The sequence below is a fragment of the Perca fluviatilis genome, chromosome 18, assembly GCF_010015445.1.
Source record: "Perca fluviatilis chromosome 18, GENO_Pfluv_1.0, whole genome shotgun sequence".
Lineage (NCBI taxonomy): Eukaryota > Metazoa > Chordata > Actinopteri > Perciformes > Percidae > Perca > Perca fluviatilis.
In genome coordinates, this window is record NC_053129.1 from 28,690,765 (window position 1) to 28,700,478 (window position 9,714).

Sequence of the window (9,714 nt, forward strand, 5' to 3'; positions counted from 1 at the left end):
TCATGAAAAGTCCTAAAATAGTTATAGTACAGTATGTTGAAAAAAAGTCAAAAAAGTCATAGTATAGTATGTCAAAAAAGTCATAGTATAATATATCAAAAGTATAGTATGTCGAAAAAAGTCATAGTATAGTTTGTCGAAAAAAGTCATAGTATAGTATGTCGAAAGAAGTCATAGTATAGTATGTCGAAAAGTCCTAATATAGTATGTCGAAAAAATTCATAGTATAGTATGTTGAAAAAAGTTGTAGTATAGTATTTCGAAAAAGTCATAGACCAAGATGTCTATAGACTTTAGTCTATAGTTTATTGAAAATAGTATGTCGAAGAAAATCATAAAAAATCATAGCATAGTATGTGATAAAAAGTCATAGTATAGTATAGTATGTTGAAAAAAGTCATAGTATAGTATGTCAAGATAAGGCAGAAAAAAAGTAATTGTATAGTATGTCATAAAAAAAGTAATTGTATAGTATGTCATAAAAATTAACAGTATAGTATTTGGAAAAAAGTCAGAAAAAAGTCATAGTATGTCATGAAAAGTCATAAAATAGTCGTAGTATAGTATGTCGAAAAAAGTCATAGTATAGTATCTCGAAAAAAGTCATAGTATACTATCTCGAAAAAAGTCATAGTATAGTATGTCGACGAAAATCATAAAAAAATCATGGATAGTATGTGATAAAAAGTCATAGTATAGTATGTCGAAAAAAGTCATAGTATCGTATGTCGGAAAAAAAAGTCATAGTATAGTATGTTGAGAAAAGTCAGAAAAAGTAATTGTATAGTATGTCATAAAAAGTAATAGTATAGTATTTGGAAAAAAGTAGTAGTACAGTATGTTGAAAAAAGTCTCAAAAGTCATAGTATAGTATGTCGAAAAAAGTCATAAAAAGTCTATAGTTTATTGAAAATAGTCATAGTATAGTATGTCAAAAAAAGTCATAGTATAGTATGTTGAAAAAGTCATAGTATAGTATGTCGAATAAAATCATAAAAAATCATGGATAGTATGTCAAAAAAAAGTCATAGTATAGTATGTCGGAAAAAGTCATAGTATAGTATGTCGAAAAAGTCATAGTATAGTATGTCGAAGAAAATCATAAAAAGTCATAATATAGTATGTTGAAAACAGTCATGAAAAGTCATAGCATAGTATGTCAAAAAAAAGTCATAAAAACATCATAGAAGAGTATGTCATAAAAAGTCATAGTATAGTATGTCGAAAAGCAAGGATGTCAGCATGTCCTGAAGCTGACCCAGGTCCTGCAGGAAACACAGAGCCTTCAGGGACTTTCTGACAAAAGAGTAGACTGACTCATCACAAGGACTCGGTGGTCTCTCATCCAGCCAGAGAACCCTGTCGCAGTGGTAAGAGTTTAATATGAAGGTGTGCTGTAATCTGTACTGTGATTTATCTTTTGATGAGGAGCATAAAACCAGCCTGTTTGTCTTCCAGGATCTCTCGACGTCAGAAAGCGGGGGACAATTTCGTCCGTCCTTCAGCTGTTGCTGTTCAGCCTTTCCTTTCAGCAAAAGGATTTTCCTCTGTACAGGTGGGACAACGACAGCCCTTTTCATGTCCCCTAGGAGCCTGGCCCCTTACCTAGTGGCCTTCTCCTCCTAAATGCCCCACTATGTTCACCAGCTAGTCCGTCTGCTGTTTGCTGCTGAGCAGGAAGTGTACAGTGGGATTTTACAGCTGGTTGTTGTTGTTTCAAAATAAAATAAAAACTTGACAATCTGCACTTTGTTTGGGAGCTTTATTATTGCAGATTATTTATAATTCATTACACAACTTCTGACATTTAACTGCAACACACAAAAATAAAACAACATGGAGGACTCATGCTGCTGTGGACGTACTGAGGAGTCAAAGGTCCCAATCTGAGTGGTCAAATGTGTAAACACAAAAATGTCAGCAGTTATTAACATTGATAACAGATTTGAAACATGTTAGTATTTTTATAATGCAGAGAAGACAGTATATGAGCAGCATGTTCTTTCGTAGAAAAGAATCAGAGTATAGATGTTGAAAAAAGTCATAGTATAGTATGTCAAAAAAAGTCATAGTATAGTATGTCATAAATAGTCATAGTATAGTATGTCGTAAAAAGTCAAAGTATAGTATGTCGTAAAAAGTCATAGTATGTCTAAAAAAGTCATATAGTATAGTATGTCGAAAAAAGTCATGAAAAGTCATAGTATAGTATAACGAAAAAAGTCATATTATAGTATGTTGAAAAAAGGCATATATAATATGTCGAAGAAAATCATAAAAAAGTCATAGTATAGTATATCGAAAAAAAAGTCATATTATAGTATGTCGAAAAAAGTCATATATAGTATGTCGAAGAAAATCATAAAAAAGTCATAGTATAATATGTTGAAGAAAATAAAAAAGTCATAGTATAGTATGTCAAAAAAAGTCAGTATAGTATGTCATAAATAGTCATAGTATAGTATGTCGAAAAAAGTCATAGTATAGTATGTCAAAAAAGTCATAGTATAGTATGTCGAGTCATAGTATAGTATGTCGTAAAAAGTCATAGTTATAGTATGTCGTAAAAAGTCATGTAATAGTATGTCGTAAAAAGTCATATAATAGTATGTCGAAAAACGTTATAGTATAGATGTCGAAAAAAGTCATAGTATAGTATGTCGTAAAAAGTCAAAAAAGTCATAGTATAGTATGTCGAAAAAAGTCATAGTATAGTATGTCGTAAAAAGTCATAAAAAAGTCATAGTATAGTATGTCGTAAAAAGTCAAAAAAGTCATAGTATAGTATGTCGAAAAAAGTCATAGTATAGTATGTCGTAAAAAGTCATAAAAAAGTCATAGTATAGTATGTCGAAAAAAGTCATAGTATAGTATGTCGAAAAAAGTCATTGTATAGTATGTCGAAAAAAGTCATAAAAAAGTCATAGTATAGTTTGTTGAAAAAAGTCATAGTATAGTATGTCGAAGAAAATCAAAAAAACATCATAGTATGTCAAAAAAAGTCATACTATAGTACGTCGTAAAAAGTCATAGTATAGTATGTCGTAAAAAGTTATAGTATAGTATTTGGAAAAAAGTCGTGAAATGTCATAGTATAGTATGTCGAAAAAAAATCATAATATACTATGTCGTAAAAAGTCATAAAAAAGTCATAGTATAGTATGTCGATAAAAAGTCATAGTATAGTATGTCGAAAACAGTCATGAAAAGTCATAGTATAGTATGTCGAAAAAAGTCATATATAGTATGTCGAAGAAAATCATAAAAAAGTCATAGTATAGTATGTTGAAGAAAATAATAAAAAAGTCATAGTATAGATGTTGAAAAAAGTCATAGTATAGTATTTGGAAAAAAGTCATAAAAAAGTCATAGTATAGTATGTCAAAAAAAGTCATAGTATAGTATGTCATAAATAGTCATAGTATAGTATGTCGAAAAAAGTCATAGTATAGTATGTCGAAAAAAGTCATAGTATAGTATGTCATAAATAGTCATAGTATAGTATGTCGTAAAAAGTCATAGTATAGTATGTCGAAAAACGTTATAGTATAGATGTTGAAAAAAGTCATAGTATAGTATGTCGAAAAAAAGTCATATAATAGTATGTCGTAAAAAGTCATAGTATAGTATGTCGTAAAAAGTCATAGTATAGTATGTCGTAAAAAGTCATAGTATAGTATGTCGTAAAAAGTCATAGTATGTCTAAAAAAGTCATATAGTATAGTATGTCGAAAAAAGTCATAGTATAGTATGTCGTAAAAAGTCATAGTATGTCTAAAAAAGTCATATAGTATAGTATGTCGAAAAAAGTCATAGTATAGTATGTCGAAAAAAGTCATAGTATAGTATGTCGTAAAAAGTCAAAAAAGTCATAGTTATAGTATGCCGAAAAAAAGTCATAGTATATAGGTAATGTCGTAAAAAGTCATAAAAAGTCATAGTTATAGTTATGTGAAAAAAAGTAATAGTATAGTATGTCGAAAAAAAGGTCATAGTATAGTTATCGAAAAAAGTCATAGTATAGTGTCTGCGAAAAAAAGTCATAAAAAGTCATAGTATAGTTTGTTGAAAAAGTCATAGTATAGTATGTTGAAGAAAATCAAAAAACATCATAGTATATCAAAACAAGTCATACTATATGTGATCGGAGAAAAGTCATGGTGTAATATATTGAAAAATGTCATAGTATAGTATTTGGAAAAAGTCGTTGAAATGTCATAGTGTAGTATGTGAAAAAAATCATAATATACTATTAAGTTAAAAGTCATAAAAAGTCATAGGTATAGTTATAGAAGTCATAAGTCATAGTATAGTTATGTCGAAAAAAGTCATAGTTATGTCGAGAAAAAAGTCATAGTATAGTATGTCGAAAAAGTCATAGTTATGGTATGTCAAAAAAGTCATAGTTATAGTATATAAAATAGTCATAGTATAGTATGTCGAAAAAGTCATAGTATAATTATGTCGTAAAAAGTCATAATTATAGTATGTGAAAAAAAGTCATAGTATGTATGTCGAGTAAAGTCATAGTTTATAAGTATGTTGAAAGAGTATAGATGTTGAAAAAAAAGTCATGAGTATGGTATGTGAAAAAAAGTCATATAATAGGTATGTTAAATTAAAAAGTCATAGTATATGTAGTAAAAGTCATAGTATATAGTAAAAAGTCATAGTATTTAAAAGTCATATAGTATAGTATATCGAAAAAGTCATAGTATAGTTATGGAAAAAGTCATAGTATAATTATCAAAAGTCATAATGATATAAGTATAAAAAAAGTCATAGTATAGTATGTAAGTAAAGGTCATAATATTATAAAGTCATATAGTATTATGAGTAAGTTAAAAGGTCATATAATGTATGTAGTAAAGTCATATAATAGTATGTCGAAAAAGTTATAGATGTGAAAAAAGGTCATAGTTATAATAGTAAAGTCAAAAGTCATAATAGTAAAAAGGTATAGGATCGTAGTGTGAATAAAAGAGTCATCAGTATCATTGTAAAAGTCAAAAAATTATAAAGTTATAGTTGCTCAGAAGTCATCAGTATATTAGATGTCAAAAGATCATTAGTATAGTATGTGAAAAAAAAAAGTCATAATTATAGTATGTCGAGAAAAAAAGTCATTGTATAGTATGTCGAAAAAAGTCATAAAAAGTCATAGTATAGTTTGTTGAAAAAAGTCATAGTATAGTATGTGAAGAAAATCAAAAAACATCATAGTATGTCAAAAAGTCATACTATAGTGCGTCGTAAAAAGTCATAGTATAGTATGTAAAAAGTTATAGTATAGTATTTGGAAAAAGTCGTGAAATGTCATAGTATAGTATGTCGAAAAAAAAATCATAATATACTATGTAGTAAAGAATCATAAAAAGTCATAGTATAGTATGTCGATAAAAAGTCATAGTATGGTATGTCGAAAACAGTCATGAAAAGGTCATGGTATAGTATGTCGAAAAAAGTCATATATAGTATGTCAGAGAAAATCATAAAAAGTCATAGTATAGTATGTTGAAGAAAATAATAAAAAGTCATAGTATAGATGTTGAAAAAAAGTCATAGTATAGTATTTGGAAAAAAAGTCATAAAAAGTCATAGTATAGTTATGTCAAAAAAGTCATAGTATAGTATGTCATAAATAGTCATAGTATAGGTATTAGAAAAAAAGTCATAAGTATAGTATGTGAAAAAAGTCATAGTATAGTATGTCATAAATAGTCATAGTATAGTATGTCGATAAAAAGTCATAGTATAGTATGTCGAAAACGTTATAGTTATAGATGTTGAAAAAGTCATAGTATAGTATGTCGAAAAAAGTCATATAATAGTATAATAAGTAAAAGTCATAGTATAGTATGTAAGTAAAGTCATAGTATAGTTATGGTAAATTAAAAGTCATAGTATAGTATGTCAGTAAAAGTCATAAGTATGTCTAAAAGTCATATAGTATAGTTATGCAGAAAAGTCATATGTATGTCATTAAAGGTCATAGTGTAAAGATTTTTTAAGTATGAAAGGTCATAGTATAGTATGTGAAAAAGAGTCATAGTATAGTATATATAAAAGTCAAAACTAGTATAGTATGTCGAAAAAGAGTCATAGTATGAGTATTAAGTAAAATCATAAAAAGTCATAGTATAGTATGTGAAAAAAAGTATAGTATCTCGAAAAAAAGTCATAGTATAGTATGTCGAAAAAGAGTCATAGTATTAATTATGTGAAAAAAGTCATAAAAAAGTCATAGTATAGTTTGTTGAAAAGTCATAGTATAATTATGTTGAAGAAAATCAAAAAACATCATAATATATCAAAACAAGTCATACTATAGTATTGTCAGGAAAAAGTCATAGTGTATATATTGAAAAAGTGCATAGTATGGTATTTGGAAGAAAAAAGTCAGTGAAATGTCATAGTGTGAGTATGTCGAAAAAATCATAATATATATGTAAAAGTCCTAAAAAGTCATAGTATAGTATGTCGAAAAAAGTCATAGTATAGTATGTCAAAAAGGTCATAGTATGTCGAAAAAAGTCATAGTATAGTATGTGAAAAAAGTCATAGTATAGTATGTCAAAAAAGTCATGATATGAGTATGTAATAAATAGTCATAGTATAGTATCGAAAAAAGTCATAGTTATAGTATGTCGTAAAAGTCATAGTATAATATGTCGAGAAAAAGTCATAATTATAGTATGTCAGTAAAAGTCATAGTATAGTATGTCGAAAACGTTATAGTATAGATGTTGAAAAAGAGTCATAAGGTATAATGTGAAAAAAGTCATATAATGGTATGTCGTTAAAAGTCATAGTATAAGTATGTAAATAAAAAGTCATAGTTATGAGTATGTCATAAAAATGTCATGTTATAGTATGTTATATGTATAGTATGTTCGAAAAAAGGTCATAGTATAGTATGTCGAGAAAAAAGTCATAGTATAGTATAGTAAAAGTCATAAAAGTCATAGTATAGTATGTCGTAAAAAAGTCATAGTATAGTGTCGAAAAAAAGGTCATAGTATAGTATGTCGTAAAAAGTCAAAAAAGCCTTAATTATAGTATGTAAGTAAAAGTCATAGTATTAGTGTGCGAAAAAAGAGTCATAGTATGGTATGTAAATTAAAAAGTCAAAAAGTCATTAGTATAGTTATGTGAAAAAAGTCATAGTATAATATGTTGTAAAAGTCATGAGTATGAGTATGTCATAAAAGTCATAAAAGTCATTGTATAGGTATGTCGAAAAAAGTCATGAGTATAGTATGTCAAAAAAGGTCATAGGTATGTCGAAAAAAAAGTCATAAAAAAGTCATAGTATAGTTTGTTGAAAAAAGTCATTAATAGTAATGTATGTGAAGAAAATCAAAAAAACATCATGGTATGTCATAACATAGTATACTATAGTGTACGTCGGAAGTCATGAGTGTAATATACCGAAAAAAGAGTTATTGTAGTATGTATTGGGAAAAAGTCGTTGAAATGTCATAGTATGGTATGTGAAAAAAGTCATAATATACTAAATTCTCTAAAAAAGTCATAGAGTGTAGCATACTCGAGAAAAAGTCATAAAAAAGTCATAGTATACTATGTTGACAAGTCATAAAACGTCTAGTAAAAGTGTAATCGAAAAAAGTCATATTATAGTATGTCGAAAAAAGTCGTATTAGGTATCAAGAAAATCATAAAAAAGTCATAGTATAGTATGTCGATAAAAAGTCATATTATAGTATGTCGAAAACAGTCATGAAAAGTCATAGTATAGTATGTTGAAACAAGTCATATATAGTATGTCGTAAAACAGTCATAGTATAGTATGTTGAAGAAAATCATAAGAAAGTCATAGTATAGTATGTTGAAAAGTCATTAAAAATTCAAAGTATAGTATGTCAAAAAAGGTCATAGTATAGTAGGCCTATGTTGAAACAAAGTCATAATGTAGTATATAAAAAAAAGTCATAGTATAGTATGTCGAAAAAAGTCATAAAAAAGTCATAGTATAGTATGTCGAAAAAAGTCATAGTATAGTATGTCGTAAAAAGTCATAAAAAAGTCATAGTATAGTTTGTTGAAAAAAGTCATAGTATAGTATGTTGAAGAAAATCAAAAAAACATCATAGTATGTCAAAAAAAGTCATACTATAGTACGTCGTAAAAAGTCATAGTGTAATATATCGAAAAAAGTTATAGTATAGTATTTGGAAAAAAGTCGTGAAATGCCGGTATGTATGTCGAAAAAAATCATAATATACTAGGTCGTAAAAGTCATAAAAAAGTCATAGTATAGTATGTCGAAAAAAGTCATGGTATGGTATGTCGAAAAAAAGTCATAAAAAGTCAAGTAAGTATTATTGTCGAAAAAAGTCATAAAAAAGTCATAGTATGGTATGTCAAAAAGTCATACTATAGTACGTGTAAAAACGTCATGGTATAGTATGTAAATAAAAGTCATAATGTCGAAAAAAAGTCATAGTTATGGTATGTCGAAAAAAGTCATATATAGTATGTCGAAAAAGAGTCATAGTATAGTATGTCAGTAAAAGGTCATAGTATGTCTAAAAAGTCAGGTATATTAGTATGTTGAAAAAGTCATGAGTATAGTATGTAGAATAAAAGTCATAAAAGTCATATTATGTCGTAAAAGGTCATAGTATAGTGTGTCGAAAAAGTCATAGTATAGTATGTCGTAAAAGTCAAAAAAGTCATAGTATAGTATGTACAAAAAGTCATAGTATGTCGAAAAAGTCATAGTATAGGTATGTCGTAAAAGTCATAAAAAGTCATGGTATAGGTATGTGAAAAAAGTCATAGTATAGTTATGTCGAAAAAGATCGTAGGTATAGTATGTCGAAAAAAGTCATAGTATAGTATGTCGAAAAAGTCATAAAAAGTCAGTATAGTTTGTTGAAAAAGTCATAGGTATGAGTATGTCGAAGAAAATCAAAAAAAACATCATAGTATGTCAAAACAGTCATACTATAGTACGATAAAAAAGTCATAAGTGTAATATATCGAAAAAAAGTTATTGTATAGTATTTGGAAAAAAGTCATTGGAAATGTCATGGTATAATTATGTCGAAAAAGTCATAATATACTATGTCAGAAAAGATCTAAAAGTCATGAGGTGTAGCATATCGAAAAAAGTCATAAAAAAGTCATAGTATACTATGTTGACAAGTCATAAAACGTCATAGAAAAAAAAAGTATATCGAAAAAAAGTCATATTATAGTATGTCATATATATATATATAGGTATATAATTATCAAAGAAAATCATAAAAGTCATAGTTGGTATGTGGGTAAAAGAGATCTCAATATAGTATGCTCCCGAAAACAGTCATGAAAAGTCATAGTATAGTATGTTGAGGCTCAGTCCTTATATATGTTATGTATGATAAAAACAGTCATAGTATAGTATGTTGAAGAAAATCATAAAGAAAAGTCATAGTATGGTATGTGAAAAGTCATTAAAATTAAAAGTACATAAGTATATTAAAAGGATGCTTAATTATAGTAGACCTAATTGAAACAAAGTCATAATGTATGAGTATATAAAAAAAAAGTCACTTAGGTATAATTATGTGAAAAAAGATATAAAAAAGTCATGGTATGGTATGTCAGAAAAAAAAAAGAGTCATAGTATAATTTATGTCATTTAAAAGGTATAAAAAGTCATAGTATAGTTCCATTTTGAAAAAAAAAAGTCATGAGTATAAAGGT